The sequence below is a fragment of the Diadema antillarum genome, unplaced genomic scaffold, assembly GCF_040938485.1.
Source record: "Diadema antillarum isolate AM-2024a unplaced genomic scaffold, OU_Dant_1.0 seq00001296_RagTag, whole genome shotgun sequence".
NCBI lineage: Eukaryota > Metazoa > Echinodermata > Echinoidea > Diadematoida > Diadematidae > Diadema > Diadema antillarum.
In genome coordinates, this window is record NW_027272075.1 from 1048072 (window position 1) to 1062891 (window position 14820).

Genomic DNA, 14820 nt, shown 5'->3' on the forward strand with positions numbered 1-14820 from the left:
ACAGTATACGGTACCCAAAGAGATTTTCCCCAGTGGAGGAGAAAAATCTCTTTGACGGTACCCAATACACCAAGGCTGCGCCATATATCGCCAGGGCCAAGGGCAAGGGCTCTGCATGCTCTGCTCGCGAGGGAACTGAGCTCACTCGTTCGAGCTACTACCTTGTCTTAACCAATAGAAGTGCACGGAGATCAGTTGAGTGGTAAGCCAAAGAAATACGTCTAATCTTTTCATTTAAATTCGAGGGCTTTCATTGAAAATACTGACCGTAGACTTAGATCTTCACCGACTAGTAGTAGTAGTAGTAGACTCTAAGAGTCTAACAGTTACAGTACCCGTACTTACAGTTAGGCTCAGTTCCATGTATGACATTTTTTGTGACTTCTTGTTGAATAGGGTTTTTAACACCCTTTAGCCTTTAAAGGCCTCCGCACACCTAACTTTAGACAGAAATAACCGTCAGTTTCTGGGGAAAAATTACGGCCTTATCGTGAAATCTGTCACCTCTCTTCCCGTGGGTTTACTGCGGCGTTCGGGCTGCGTCGTGGCCCGGAGAAAAAGCTGGGTGTCAAACTGTTCCCATCTCTCCTGCGACTAATTTTGCTGTAATATACAAATTAATTTCTATGAAGCTAGTTTAGATACTTATAAAGTAGATACTTATATTTCCAATTTGTTTACTATGCAAATCTATTACAGGAAAGGTAGAAATCCACTTTTTCCACCAAAGAAAATTAAATATGCATTTTCAACCATCGAATAATTCAGCGTTGTTGACAAGGTAGACATGTCTGAAATAAAATACTGCAGCAGTGAATCAAGAGATGTGATAAGTGATGTTGTACGCATAAAAAATAAAAATAAAAATATCTTATCCATGAAATTCCTCTCCATCAATCGGGGATCTGGTTCACCGTCAGACGGCGTGTGCAGCCATCAAGCACATGGCGCTGGGTGTGTTTGGCTTCGGCTGCGAGGACGCCCTGATCCACCTGCTGAACTTTGTGTGGCCCAACGTGTTTGAGACGTCTCCCCACGTCATCCAGGCTGTCATGGAGGCCATCGAAGGCCTGGGGGTCGGGGTGGGCTCCATCAAGATGTTGCAGTACACTCTACAGGAGCTAGCTCATTCATTCCCAGTCTGCAGGTTCTCTTTCCCTCCTGTGTAGCGCTATTGAAACGTCCTACCAGAAAATCTTAGAATGTTTTGGGATGATGTATGACTTCCGCCATACCTCTGTTGACACGTGGCAATGTGTTAGACGTAATCCCTTCACATGGGGTTAACAAAAAGCCATTGTCAATTTTAAACTCACATTTAGGTGTATAAGTTTAAGCAGGCTTGATTGATTTGCTCAATCTGTATCTACCACCACCATTCTGCTCCCTTAGCCCCAGGTGTAAAGTAGGTCAAAATAAGATAAAACAGGTGAAAAGTGACAGTCCTAAGATTGCCTCGATTTTTGGATTGAGAGTGATGTTAGATAAATGAACAATTACAAAAATAAATAAGTCGTGAAATACAAGACAACAGAAATTTGTGCAATTATGGATATCCCAAATTCTCGTATCATTTGTGTTCTATGAAAATATTGTTCTAGATGATAGGTTTTTATGCCTCCGCCACGAAGTGTCGCCGGAGGCATTATGTTTTCGGGTTGTTCGTCCGTCCGTCCGTCCGTCCATCCTTCCGTCCTTAATCAATTTTGTGGACAGCGTATCTAAAAAACTGTGAGAGGTATCCTAATGAAACTTGGCATGTATATGTTTGAGATGGCAAAGTTGTGCCTATCAACTTTTGGGCGCACAGGCTCAAGGTCAAAGGTAAAAGTCAAGGTCAAATGCTCAAAATTTCACTATTCCCCCTATGTATATCTATGCAATGCCTGGAGGTATAGTCTTGAAACTTGGTGTATAGATGAACTACCAAATAAAGATTCCCCAGAGAGCGCGTTGGGTCATGAGGTCAAAGGTCAAGCAAACATGTTAACATTTCACTTTTTTCTCCATATCAAATATTTCAAGGTATTTCTGGAACTTAGTATATATGCATGTACTGACTGGCAGTCATCATGTAGGGAATTTAGTGGTCAAAGGTCAAAGGTCAGGGGTGAAAGGTCAAGGTCAACTCATCAAAATGTCATTATTTCTCTCTTATCTGTGCAATGCCTACAGGATTTTTTCTTGAAACTTAGTGTATGCATATATTACCCTGTACAGATTCTCTTGGAGGTTTCTTGCTCAAGGGTCAAAAGGTCAAAGGTCAAGTGAAAGTGCTAAATTTGACTTCTACTTTAAACTTATAAAAGGGTCAAAAGTTGGGTACAAATCCTGAAATCCCCAAATACTTGCACTCTTAGACAGTATAGCCATTCATCCAAATAGACCTAGTTCAAGGATAGTGAACACTCAATGCATTTGTGACAAAGCTGTCATTTTAATATTTTGCCAGTTATGTGAAGCTGTCATCACACATTGTCAAGACATTGTGCTATAGACCTATTCGGAGAACCATGCATTATGGTGGAGGCACACCAGTCGCCATAGCGACATTTCTTGTTAATAAATTGTAGTCAGTGTTCCAGGTTCCATGTATTGATGATATAATAACCTCTTGCATGTCACATGATCATACGTTTTGAAAATGTTTTTGTACATTGTGTTTCCCAACTCTCGGGTTTATTCCAACCAGCCCGCAAGGTTCGTGACACATACTGGAGGATCTACAACACACGTACTGCACATTGGGGCACAGGACTCACTGGTTGCTGGATTCCCCAGGGTGCCCAATGATGAGAAGAACCAGTATCTGCGCTATGAGTTGGATTACGTACTGTGATGGCACCGTGCACCGCATGACAATACATCACACTCAATAAACTCATGGGCAAATACTCCAAAGACATTCAGTGCATTGTGCAGAACGGCAATAGTGGATTTGAGGATTTAGTAGAGGCTACTATATAATCCCGTGAGATTTTTGTGCCAAAATTGATTTTTTTGGCTAACTTAGTCAATTTGGGGGTGCTGAATCCAAAAAACTTTGGTTCCATTTTTTCCGACCACGTCTTCAGCCGCCATTTTGAATTTCAAAATGGCCGCCATAGCAAACTGTATTTTTATCCATATCTCATTAAGTGAGCATTGTAGAAGCTTTAAATTTGGTGCAAAATGCATGGTTGAGATGTCAAACACACTGGTATATCTTTTTCTGATATTGTAGATTGTTTTGATACATTATGTAGGCTGCCATCTTGAATTTCAAAATGGCCGCCATAGCAAACAATATTTTGAACCATATCTCATACAGTGAGCATTGTAGAAGCTACAAATTTGGTGCAAAATGCATGGTTGTGATGTCAAACACTCTGATATATCATTTTCTGATATTGTGGATTGTTTTGATACAATTCATAGGCTGCCATCTTGAAATTCAAAATGGCCGCCATAGCGTTTTTACCCATACCTCATGTTGCAATTATTGAAGGAGCATCAAATTTTCAGTAATGTACATGCTTGTGGTGTCCAACGTTCCAGTACAGCTGTTTCCTATTGTGGATCATTAGATACGCCACCATCTTGAGATTCAAGATGGTGGCCATATAAAAGCATATAAGACTGTGGTAAGCGCCTTAGATAAATTTGCCAAAATTGTCCTAGTTTTCATTTTTCATGAAAACATTCATTTTCATTCGAATTCATTTTCAGGTCACACAGAACGACAGCCAGCTCTTAATTCAAAATGGCCACCATAAATTCAGACTGTAAGGACGAGGTTCCAATGACGTCATCAAGCCATCCTGAGGGGCAAAAACTGCATATGGTGGGGGGGGGGGTAGGGGAGGGGTCCTATACCACTTCCCATAGGTGTGGGCAAGCGTGTAAGCATTACATCCCACGTCCCATAATAGCCAGGTATATGTGGTTTGCGTACTGTGTGCTACAGCTATGCGCTTAATACACACGTAATTTGTTTTTGCCTCTCAGGCAATACACTATTTGGTGTCGTGGAACCTCGTTAAAAGTTACATTCAATCCCAGTTATTAAATATCTGTACAAAAGCAAGCATTGATACGATTAAAGGTGATCTTCAAAAACTTGATGCTGCCTCGAGAGAATGAAGACAAACAAGGAAAAGTCTCGCAATGGCAAGAAATGCCATGGTCACCCTGCCAGGCATCCCATTCACAAGCTTGTTTGTTGACCACAAAATGAAACAACTCATCAGGAAGCTCATAATTGCTGGATGTGTTTCTGGAATAACATAGAATGAATAAGGAATGTCAATGAGTAGGTTTTTTCCTGATTGCCCTGTGTGGGTCATCCTCAATTATCAAGACTTCCAAGATGCTTACTGCTTTACCGCCAATGATTCTAAAACTACAAAGGAGCAATAATAGCTCAGTTCTGTGGCACTTTCGATGCATCAAAATTCCTCAATGATTTAGAACACCATCACACAAGGGTAATCTCAAAAATTGTCACTGCATTGAAACTGATGAATATGGTGTTTGGCAATCAGGTTCAAGGATGATATTCTAGAAAGAGATGAAAAGGGAAGTTTTCATGTTCTGTACGAAGAATTTGTATCTGAAAGAATAAAAAAAAAATCTATCTGGGCTAATATGAGAAAGGCCAGACATTCAGCTCTTGCAATTGAAATACACCATTTAAGATTGGATCAAAAGTTATTAAGCTTAAGAGGACCAATACCTTCTTATAACACTACGATACAATTATCGGAAGTTATAAGTTCTACTGTTCTAAGTAATTCCACAATCACTCTTCATCTCATAATTTTATGGCCTTCTCCTCATTCTCACTAACAAAGGTTTTTCATACCCATGCCTTAGAAACCCACAAAACTGAGCCAAATAATCAGCCTGAAAGTTGAAATACTGAGCAGTCAATTCCATCTGACACAGATGCCACATCACGGGGAAAAAAAAGAAACAAAGGGTTCATCGAAGATGCTATGGGAGCTGTCACCCGTCACAACGAGGAATCAGATATCCTCATTCCATTGCATGTATTAGATGCTACTTCAAGAGCAACAGGGAATTTCAGAGATATTGATGATTATTACGTATAGACACTGACATTTTCATTCTCCTAATTGATCTTTGCTTCTCTTTTAATACTGCATCGCATGTTGTCTACTCCATCACTGGAAAAGGAGATAAAAGTACAATTGACATTGTTGAGAGATTATGTTCTGCAAATTGTTGCGAAAAACAAAGGTCTGCTTGGTCATGCCTTTCATGGTGCAGGCTGAAGTTGAAAATTTGAGGATGTCTCAAAGAGCAGATGGATCAAGAATTCTCTAAGCCTTGAATCATGCAGAATGTGCAATGACACAGTCCATGCTTTCCAGAAGTTGGGCGTGGATGACTTCAACCTGGACAATCTCCCGCTTTGCTCTTGTATAGAGTCTTGATACAACACATCCAGAGAACAAACCTCGTAAACTTTCACAACCTAATCTGTGCCTCTACTTACAGGGGAATATAATATGGTACATTGTAGTTATTTTCAGCGGATAGGCCTATGCATAAACTGTGCAATTAAGTGCTTTGAGCTTCCTACACCAACGGTAGCCACAGAATTCATTATCATGTTCATGTGGCACAAAATGCAAATGCAATTGTTTCTGGAAGAATTTAGAACCAATTCTCCCCATTGTACAGCCCTATACAAGTGCTGTGACTTCAAAAACACATGCAGGGAATGAGCCTAGAAGACATAAACTAAGTAAATATCCCATGAATTTTTAGTACACGGTTAATATTGTTTATTTAAACTCTACAACCAAATCGTCTTAATGGGGGCATTTAGTCACTCAGACAGTTATTGAGGCACTTTTTCCAATTCACAAGTTTTACTCAAATGCAAGCTCTTAAAGGAATGTTTCCCATGGCAGCCATTTTGCATTTCAACATGGCAGTGTACCGACTGGAAGCAGTCCCGCTTACGCAATAATAATACTATTTACTAAAGTGATTGACTTACACATAGGTCCTACATGAAAGTGCTCCAGCATGCTTGAGTTTGCAGGGTAAAGATCTTACAGCACCAAATATGGGTCGAAATCCATCTTGAATTTCAAGAGTGGCAGCCAATGCGAATAATCCATTATTACAGAATGTATAATTATGTGTGTGTGTGTTTGTAAAAGAATGTACAATGTACACCACCATAAACATTGATATGCCAAAAAGTTGCTTGCCATTAGCTGAAAAGCAGTCATATTGAATGATAAAATGGCAGCCTCAAAAATGATCTGCAATTTTAGGGAGGGGATCAAAGTGCATCTGAATGTTCAACATCATGAGCCCAGTTTATGCCCGAAATGTGAACTTTCTGTATTGGTTACAACATGAAATATGGGTCAAAATATACATTCTGGTATGGTGGCCATTTTGAATTTCAAGATGGCCACCTATAATATCAAAATGGACCATCATTTCAGATAAAGATGTTTCAGAAAGTTTGATAGCATATGCATGCTGTTTTCCCCAAATTAGAACCTATACACAATGCATATGATATGAGATATAGGCCCAATTACACTTGCTATGGTGGCCATTTTGAATTTCAAGATGGCCGCCAACCAAAATGATCCATCATTTAAAACAAAAATGAATATATTAACATGTCTGACATCATAAGTATGCTTTTTGCCCCAAATTTATACTTTTCATGGTGCTTACAACCTGAGACACAGGTAAAAATACATTTAGCTACGGTGGCCATTTTGAATTTCAAGATGGCAGCCCTCAAATTGTATTAAAACAATATACAACATCAGGAAATGGTGTATCAGAATGTCTGACATCATAAACATGATTTTTGCATCAAATTTGAACCTTCTATGGTGCTCACATTATGAGAATTGGGTCAAAATACAGTTTGCTATGGCGGCCATTTTGAAATCCAAAATGGCGGCTGAAGACGTGGTCGAAAAAAATGGAACCAAAGTTTTTTGGATTCAGCACCCCCAAATTGAATAAGTTAGCTAAAAAAATCAATTTTGGCACGAAAATCTCACGGGGTCCAATATTTCGACATAGCAGACCGTACTAATTCGGGGGGGGGGGGGGCAGGTCTGAGCTGCTCATCTCAAGAAGGTGGTATCCAGCATTTATCAGATCTTGTCTTCATGTTCTTGCGAGAATCCAACCCACAAACCTTACACTTCATGACTCATTTGATTCCCATACAAACTTGAGTCTAACGTGATCTGTGCACTCACACTCAGTGGGTGGCAGATTGTGTCTTGAACCTTGTACGATGTGATATTGTGTCGGTTCTGTGACTTTGGTGAGAAGCCTTGTTCTATAGTAAACATAATACTCTCGATTTGTGGGCTTTAGATGGCAGTGTTAGTACAGTCTGCTATGTCGAAATATTGGGTCCCGTGAGATTTTCGTGCCAAAATTGATTTTTTTAGCTATCTTGGTCAATTTTGGGGTGCTGAATCCAAAAAAACTTTGGTTCCATTGTTTCCAACCACGTCTTCAGCCGCCATTTTGAATTTCAAAATGGCCACCATAGCAAACTGTATTTTGACCCAATTCTCATAATGTGAACATTATAGAAGGTTCAAATTTGATGCAAAAAACATGTTTATGATGTCAAACATTCTGATGCACCATTTTCTGATCCCGAAGATAGTTTTGATATTGTTTTTAGGCAGCCATCTTGAAATTAAAAATGGCCGCCATTGCTAAATATAGTTTACCCATATCTAAGGTTGTAAGCATTATGGAAAGTATAAATTTGGGGCAAAAAGCATGCTTCTGATGTCAGACGTGCTAATACATAATTTTTTTTTAATGATGGGTCATTTTCATTGGCGGCCATCTTGAAATTCAAAATGGCCACAATAACAAATGTAATTGGGCCTGTATCTCATATCGTATACATTGTGTAAGGTTCTAATTTGGGGCAAAGAGCATGCGTATGCTATCAGACATTCTGAAACGTCTTTTTGTGAAACGATGGTTCATTTTGATATTGAAGGTGGCCATCTTGAAATTCAAAATGGCCGCCATACCAGAACGTATATTTTGACCCATATCTCATGTTGTAAGCAATAAAGAAAGTTCACATTTCGGGCATAAACCGGGCTCATGATGTTGAACATTCAGATGCACTTTTCCCCTCCCTTAAATTGCAGATCACTTTCGAGGCAGCCATCTTAACATTCAGAATGGCTGCTTTTCAGCTAATATCTCTGGTTACAAGCATCTTTTAGACATAATTATGAATGTTTATGGTGGCGTACAGTATACATTCTTTTTTAAGAAAAACACACATAGGGCCTATACATTCTGTAATAATGGATTATTCACATTGGCCGCCACTCTTGAAGTTCAAGATGGATTTCGACCATATTTGGTGCTGTAAGATCTTTAAACTGCAAACCCAAGCGTGCTGGAACACCCATGTGTAAGTCAGTCACTTCAGTGAATTGCGTAGGCGAGACTGCTTCCTATCCTGTAGGTACACTGCCATGTTGAAATGCAAAATGGCTGCCGTGGGAAACATTCCTTTAAAAGCACTACGTTCGGGTAAAAACTGTGAATGGGAAATCATGTGATTCTGACGTCAAAACAAATGAATTTCAAAAGAACCTCTTAAAGGACAAGTCCACCTTCATATACATAAGGATTGAGAGAATGCAGCAATATTAGTAGAACACATCAGTGAAAGTTTGAGGAAAATTGGACAATCCGTTCAAAAGTTACAAATATTTTAAGTATCTGCGCAGTCACTGCTGGAAGAGAAGACTACTACAGTGTATGATGTCACATGCGTACAACTATATAAGGAATATATATAGATTTTCACAAAACTTTATTTTTTTAATAAAGTGCACATTTCTTCGACTTGCTACTGATGTATGTTAAGGGTAATATTATTCCCCCTGCCTTCTGAAATAGAGAAGTCGAGTGTTCTTTTGTTATGCGAGAAAAATGGAAATATGTTTAATTTTCTTTATTCTTTCTTTATATCGTTGTACTCATGTGACATCACAAGCTATAGTAGTCTTTTCATCCAGCCGTGATTGAGCAGAAACTTCACAAATTCATAACTTTTAAACGGATTGTCCGATTTTGCTCAAACTCTCACTGATGTGTTCTACTAATGTTGCTGCATTCACTCAACCCACATGTCCTTTAATAACTGTGTCTGAGTGACTAAATGCCCCATTTACACGATTTGGTTGTAGAGTTTACAACATTAGCCCTACATTCTAAAAAATCATGGGATAGTCACTTTAATAGATAATGTCTTCTAGGCTCATTCCCTGCATATGTTTTTGAAGTCACAGCACTTTAAGGCTGTACACAAGGGAGAATATGTTCTATAAAATTCTTCTAGAAACAATGACTTTTGCATTTCTTGCTATGAGCATGATAATGGAATCTGTGGCCACCTTTCGTGTAGGAAGCTCAAAGCATTTAATTGAACATTTTATGCATACCCTCTGGAAATAACTACTTATTATATCATATTTCCCTGTAGTAGAGGCACAAATTAGGTTGTGAGAGTTTGCGAGCTTTGCTCTCTGGATTTGTTGTATCAAGACTCTACGAGGTTAAAGTGAGAGATTGTCCTGGTTGAAGTCATCTACGCCAAACTTCTGGAAGGCATGGACTGTGTCATTGCACATTCTACGTGATTCCAGGTTTAGGTACTTCTTGGTCCATCTGCTCTTTGAGACATCCTCAAATTTTCAACTTCAGCCAGCACCATGAAAGGCATGAAAAAGCAGACCTTTGTTTCTTTCGCAACGAACTGCAGAACATAATCTCTCAATAATGTCAATTGTACTTTTATCATTTCCTTTTCCAGTGATGGAGCAAATATCATGCAATGCAGTAAGTAAAGCAAACTTACAAGATCCATGAGGAGAATTGGAATGTCAGTGTCTACGTAATAATCATCAATATCTATGATTTTCCCGTTGCTCTTGAAGTAGCATCTATACATAAAATGGAATGAGGCTATCTGTTTCCTCGTTGTGAGTGACGGGTGACAGCTCCGATGGCATCTTTGATGAACCCTTTGTTTCTTTTCTTTCCGTGATGTGGTCTCTGTGTCAGATGGAAATGACTGCTCAGTACTTAAACTTTCAGGCTGATTATTTGGCTCAGTTTTGTGGGTTTCTAAGGCATGGGTATGAAAAATGAACCTTTGTTAGTGAGAATGAGGAGAAGGCCATGAAATTATGAGATGAAGAGTGATTGTGGAATTACTTAGAACTTATACCTTCCGGTAATTGTATCGTTCAGCAATGACTGGATAATGACAGCTCTATCAGACTGTAGAGCCAGTAGAAATGTTATGAGAAGCTGGTGATCCTCTTAAGCTTAATGACTTTGGATCCAATCTTACATGGTGTATTTTAATTGCACGAGTTGAATGTCTGCCCTTTTTCATACTATCCCAGATATTAATATATTCTAATTCTCCTAGATACAAATTCTTGTACAGAACATGAAAACTGCCGTTTTCATCTCTTTCTAGAAATATCCCCTTTGAATGTTTCCGATAGCTGATTGCCGAACACCACATTCATCAGCTTCAAGGCAGTGACAATTTTTGAGATTACCCTCATATGATAGTCTTCTGAATTGTGGGGGAATTCTGATGCATGCAAAGCGCCACAGAACTGAGCTATCACTGCTCCTTTGTTGTTTTAGAATCATTGGCTGTACGTCAGCAGTAAGCATTTTGGAAGTCTTAATAATTGAAGATGACCAACTCAATGGCAATCAGGAAAAAACGTACTCATTTCTTATTTATTCTGTATTATTCCAGAAATATATCTAGTGTCTAGCAAATCTTGTTTCAGTTTGTGGCCAACAAACAAGCTTGTGAATGGGATGCCTGGTAGGGTGACCATGGCATTTCTTGCCATTGGCCATTGTGAGACTTTTTCCTTGTTTGTCTTCATTCCCTCGAGGCAGCATCAAGTTCTGGAAGATCCCCTTCAGTTGTATCAATGCTTGCTTTTGTACAAATATTTTACTGACTGGGCTTAAATATAATCATTAACGAGGTTCCACGATGCAAAATAATGTGTTCCCTGAGAGGCAAAAACAAACCGCTTTAGCGGGCAGTTCGCGAACCGCATATACCCGCCTGGCTATATGGGATGTAACGCCTACACGCTTGCCCACATGTATGGGACAGTGATATGCCCCCTCCCCCCATACGCAGTTTTTGCCCCTCAGCATGGCTTGATGACATCATTGGAACCTCGTCCTTACATTTTGAATTTACGGCGACCATTTTGAATTGAGAGATGGCTGTCATTCTGCTTGACCTGGAAATGAATTCGGTCTATCTAGAACAATTTTGGCAAATTCATCTAAGGCGCTTACAACAGTATAATATATTTTCTATGGCAGCCATCTTGAATTTCAACATGGTGGCCTGTCTAATGATCCACAATTAGGAAACAGCTGTACTAGAATGTTGGACACCACAAGCATGTGCATTCTTGAAGATTTGATGCTTCTACAATAATTGCAACCTGAGATATGGGTAAAAACGTTATGGCGGCCATTTTGAATTTCAAGATGGCAGCCTATAAACTGTACAAAACAATCCACAATATCAGAAAAAGATATATCAGAGTGTCTGACATCACAACGATGCATTTTGCACCAAATTTGAAACTTCTGCAATGCTCACTTTATGAGATATGGGTCAAATTACAGTTTGCTATGGCGGCCATTTTGAAATTCAAGATGGCAGCCTACAAATTGTATCAAAACAATTCACAATATCAGAAAAATATATATCAGAGTGTCTGACATCACACCCATGCATTTTGCACCAAATTTGAAGCTTCTACAATGCTCAATTTATGAAATATGGGTCAAAATACAATTTGCTATGGCGGCCATTTTGAAATTCAAAATGGCGGCTGAAGACGTCGTTGGAAAAATGGAACCAAAGTTTTTTGGATTCAGCACCCCCAAATTGACAAAGTTAGCTAATAAAATCAATTTTGGCACAAAAATCTCACGGGATTACATAGTAGCCTCTACTATGTATACAAAGACAATCTCTATCTTTTTTATCATGATGCAGGAAGGTCAAGCGTTTGCTTTACCTGTAACATGACATTGATTTCCAAATCACCCTAGTGTTACATCTGCTTTCATTAGAGTCTCCTATATGTAAATAATTGACATCCAAACTCCTTAGGTCTTTGCTGTTGAATATCGTGAATTTTCATCTTCACAAGTTGATAATGTGTTGTACTACTTTAAAGCAAGGAGTGTAACATAACATGTTATGGTATTGAAGATGTATGGTATGAAGAGGATATGATGAGTGAAACGGCCTGTATGGTAGACCCACTGTAGTACAAGTCTGGCTGCAGAAAAGGCAATGCCACACAGATATTACCGATACAAGATACTTTGTCTGATGGTGCAAAAAAAAATAACCTTCCTTTGACAAAAGATGGGGAAAGAGGCATACCGATAAAATCATTGCAGCCACTTCACTTTATCTTTAGTCTTGATTGGCATGAGCTGTACTTCACTAGGTTTACATTTTTGTTTGTTTGGATTTAGAGTTGGGGGGAGGGGAGAAAGAGAGAAGGCATGTGATGTTCTGTAGACAATATAGTGTTAATTCTGCAGATTCACTACCATGGTCAAAAGAGAACTCGGTAAAGCATGTCACTTTTGTGTCAGGTCCAATGACCAGCTGATCCCAGTGTTTAGTGGACAGTGGGTCACTCTATGGTGATTGTGTTTGCTTTGACATTGAACTGGTCAGTACCAGACAGACTAGTGTTGTACTTACAAATTTTTTTGGCAGCATTGTGTCATTTTCTGTGTCGCATGTGTGGCCCGAGTTAATGTCTAGTCTACCGTGCCAGGAACGCAGCTTCTCCCATTGTGCAAATGGATTGGATATATTATGATATATTTCCCAAATTATTTACGTTGGTTGATCAATAGTTTGGCTGGTTGATCACTATGTTCAGATTTCAACTCATTCACTAGAAGTTTAGGTTAGTAATTATAACTTTTATTTTCTATATTAATGCTAAGCTAATCAATTTTCTGTGTGTTTGCGTGAGAAGCACTGTACATATGTGAGATTTCTAAGTCGTGCATCTTTGATCTGTGTATACAATTCAGTACTTCTAAAAAGGCTTTGGGTAATGTTTAGCTTCATACAGATTAGCTTTCAAATGCATGAAGTACACTGCGATGCCTATTCCACTGCATGACCCATATATGTAGCCGATCACATCAGGTGTGCTTTATGGCTTATATCATATACTGTGATCAATGGACTTTATATGGGTACAACCACATCAGGCCTGAAGTTGTGTGTGCATTTTACACTGTGTCATGATGTGAAAAAAAGGACAGCTAGACCAGTGATATTGTATGACAAGAAAGTTTGCGAATGTGTTTTGGTCTATCCCGTGCTGAAGACTAAGTATCATCTCTCTACATCACAGCTGAGCTTACATCACTCTCGTACCTTTCTGTACAATACCAATTACAATTTTCCATTCATCGTGATATGATATACACAGGATACCCTCTTTGTTACTTTTGTTTCACATTCCTCTGATGTACCCCCTGTTTCTAAGAAGAGGTTGGAGTTTGCCTTACTGTATACTTGAATGGTATTTTGAATTGTTTGTTCATGATCAAGGTATTTCAAGTGGTTTGGTCCCATATGAAATATCACAATTAATTTGTAAATGTGTGAGACTTATTAGGATGTCATTTTATGTTTGCAGCAGTACTTGTTCCACTTGTGGGAGAAGGGAGTTTGGAGAGAGAAAACATTGATTTATTGTCCTTTCCTTGCCATATTGACAAACCACATGTAAAAAGAATGATGGCAAGACATACTTCAATAGCTCATCTTGATATCCAAGATTTGATATTCATATGGGCTGGCTGTCAGTGTCCACACCTAGTTCATTGTTTCACATAGAAATGCATGGCAGCAGTTTGACATCATCCCATGCCATTACAAGTTGGCAAATAGTCTTCATTAAAGTCAGAGGCATTTGGTTGGAAGCTGAAGCTGTTTGCTCTAATTGTAAACTGATCCTGAGGGTAGTGAGGATGCTGGAACATACTTTTGGCGGTGTTTTTCTGCAAGATAGTCTTTTTAAAAGTTTTGGTTCCCTTTATCTCCTTGTTGCCATGATTTCTCAATTGGCAGCCTTCACCATCTTCAGCAAAATGTTAGGTTTGGGTTACTAGTAGATGTGTCAGATTGTTGGCGATTTGAAAAAAATAGCCGTTACTTTGAACATGTTAATTGAATGTACAGATTTACTAATTCATATGTATGCTTCTTGTGTATTAGGAAGATGCAGGATAAAATGAAGATTTTAAGTATGATTTTCCTTTACTGCATAAACTTTGCAACTGTTAGAAAGAAAATGAAAAATAAAAAGTGGAAGCATTCACTCTCAGAGAATTTTGTCCAAGGTAAGTATGAACTCAAGTTAAAAGCTGAACAAGACCAGATTTTCCCCATTGCACTAGCGACACATGTACAATAATTTTTATTATGTACTCTCTAAAAAATATCGAGTGAAAATATTCACTCTTAAAGGAGTGAATACAAAAAAGAGTGAATTTAGAGTGAAATTGGAGTGAATTTTGAGTGAAAATGTTCATTTTCACTCGTTTTAGAGTGACCTCAGGGATCACTCCAAAATCTTCGAGTGACCCCTGAGGTTACTCCCAAATGAGTGAAAATGAACATTTTCACTCAAAATTCACTCCAATTTCACTCTAAATTCA

General features: G+C 38.8%; 1 pseudogene; it reads left to right on the top strand.

Moving 5' to 3' along the window:
* Nucleotides 1-944: 944 nt before the first annotated feature.
* Nucleotides 945-2839, top strand: LOC139708056 (splicing factor 3B subunit 1 pseudogene; annotated as a pseudogene).
* The last annotated feature ends 11981 nt before the right edge of the window (nucleotides 2840-14820 follow it).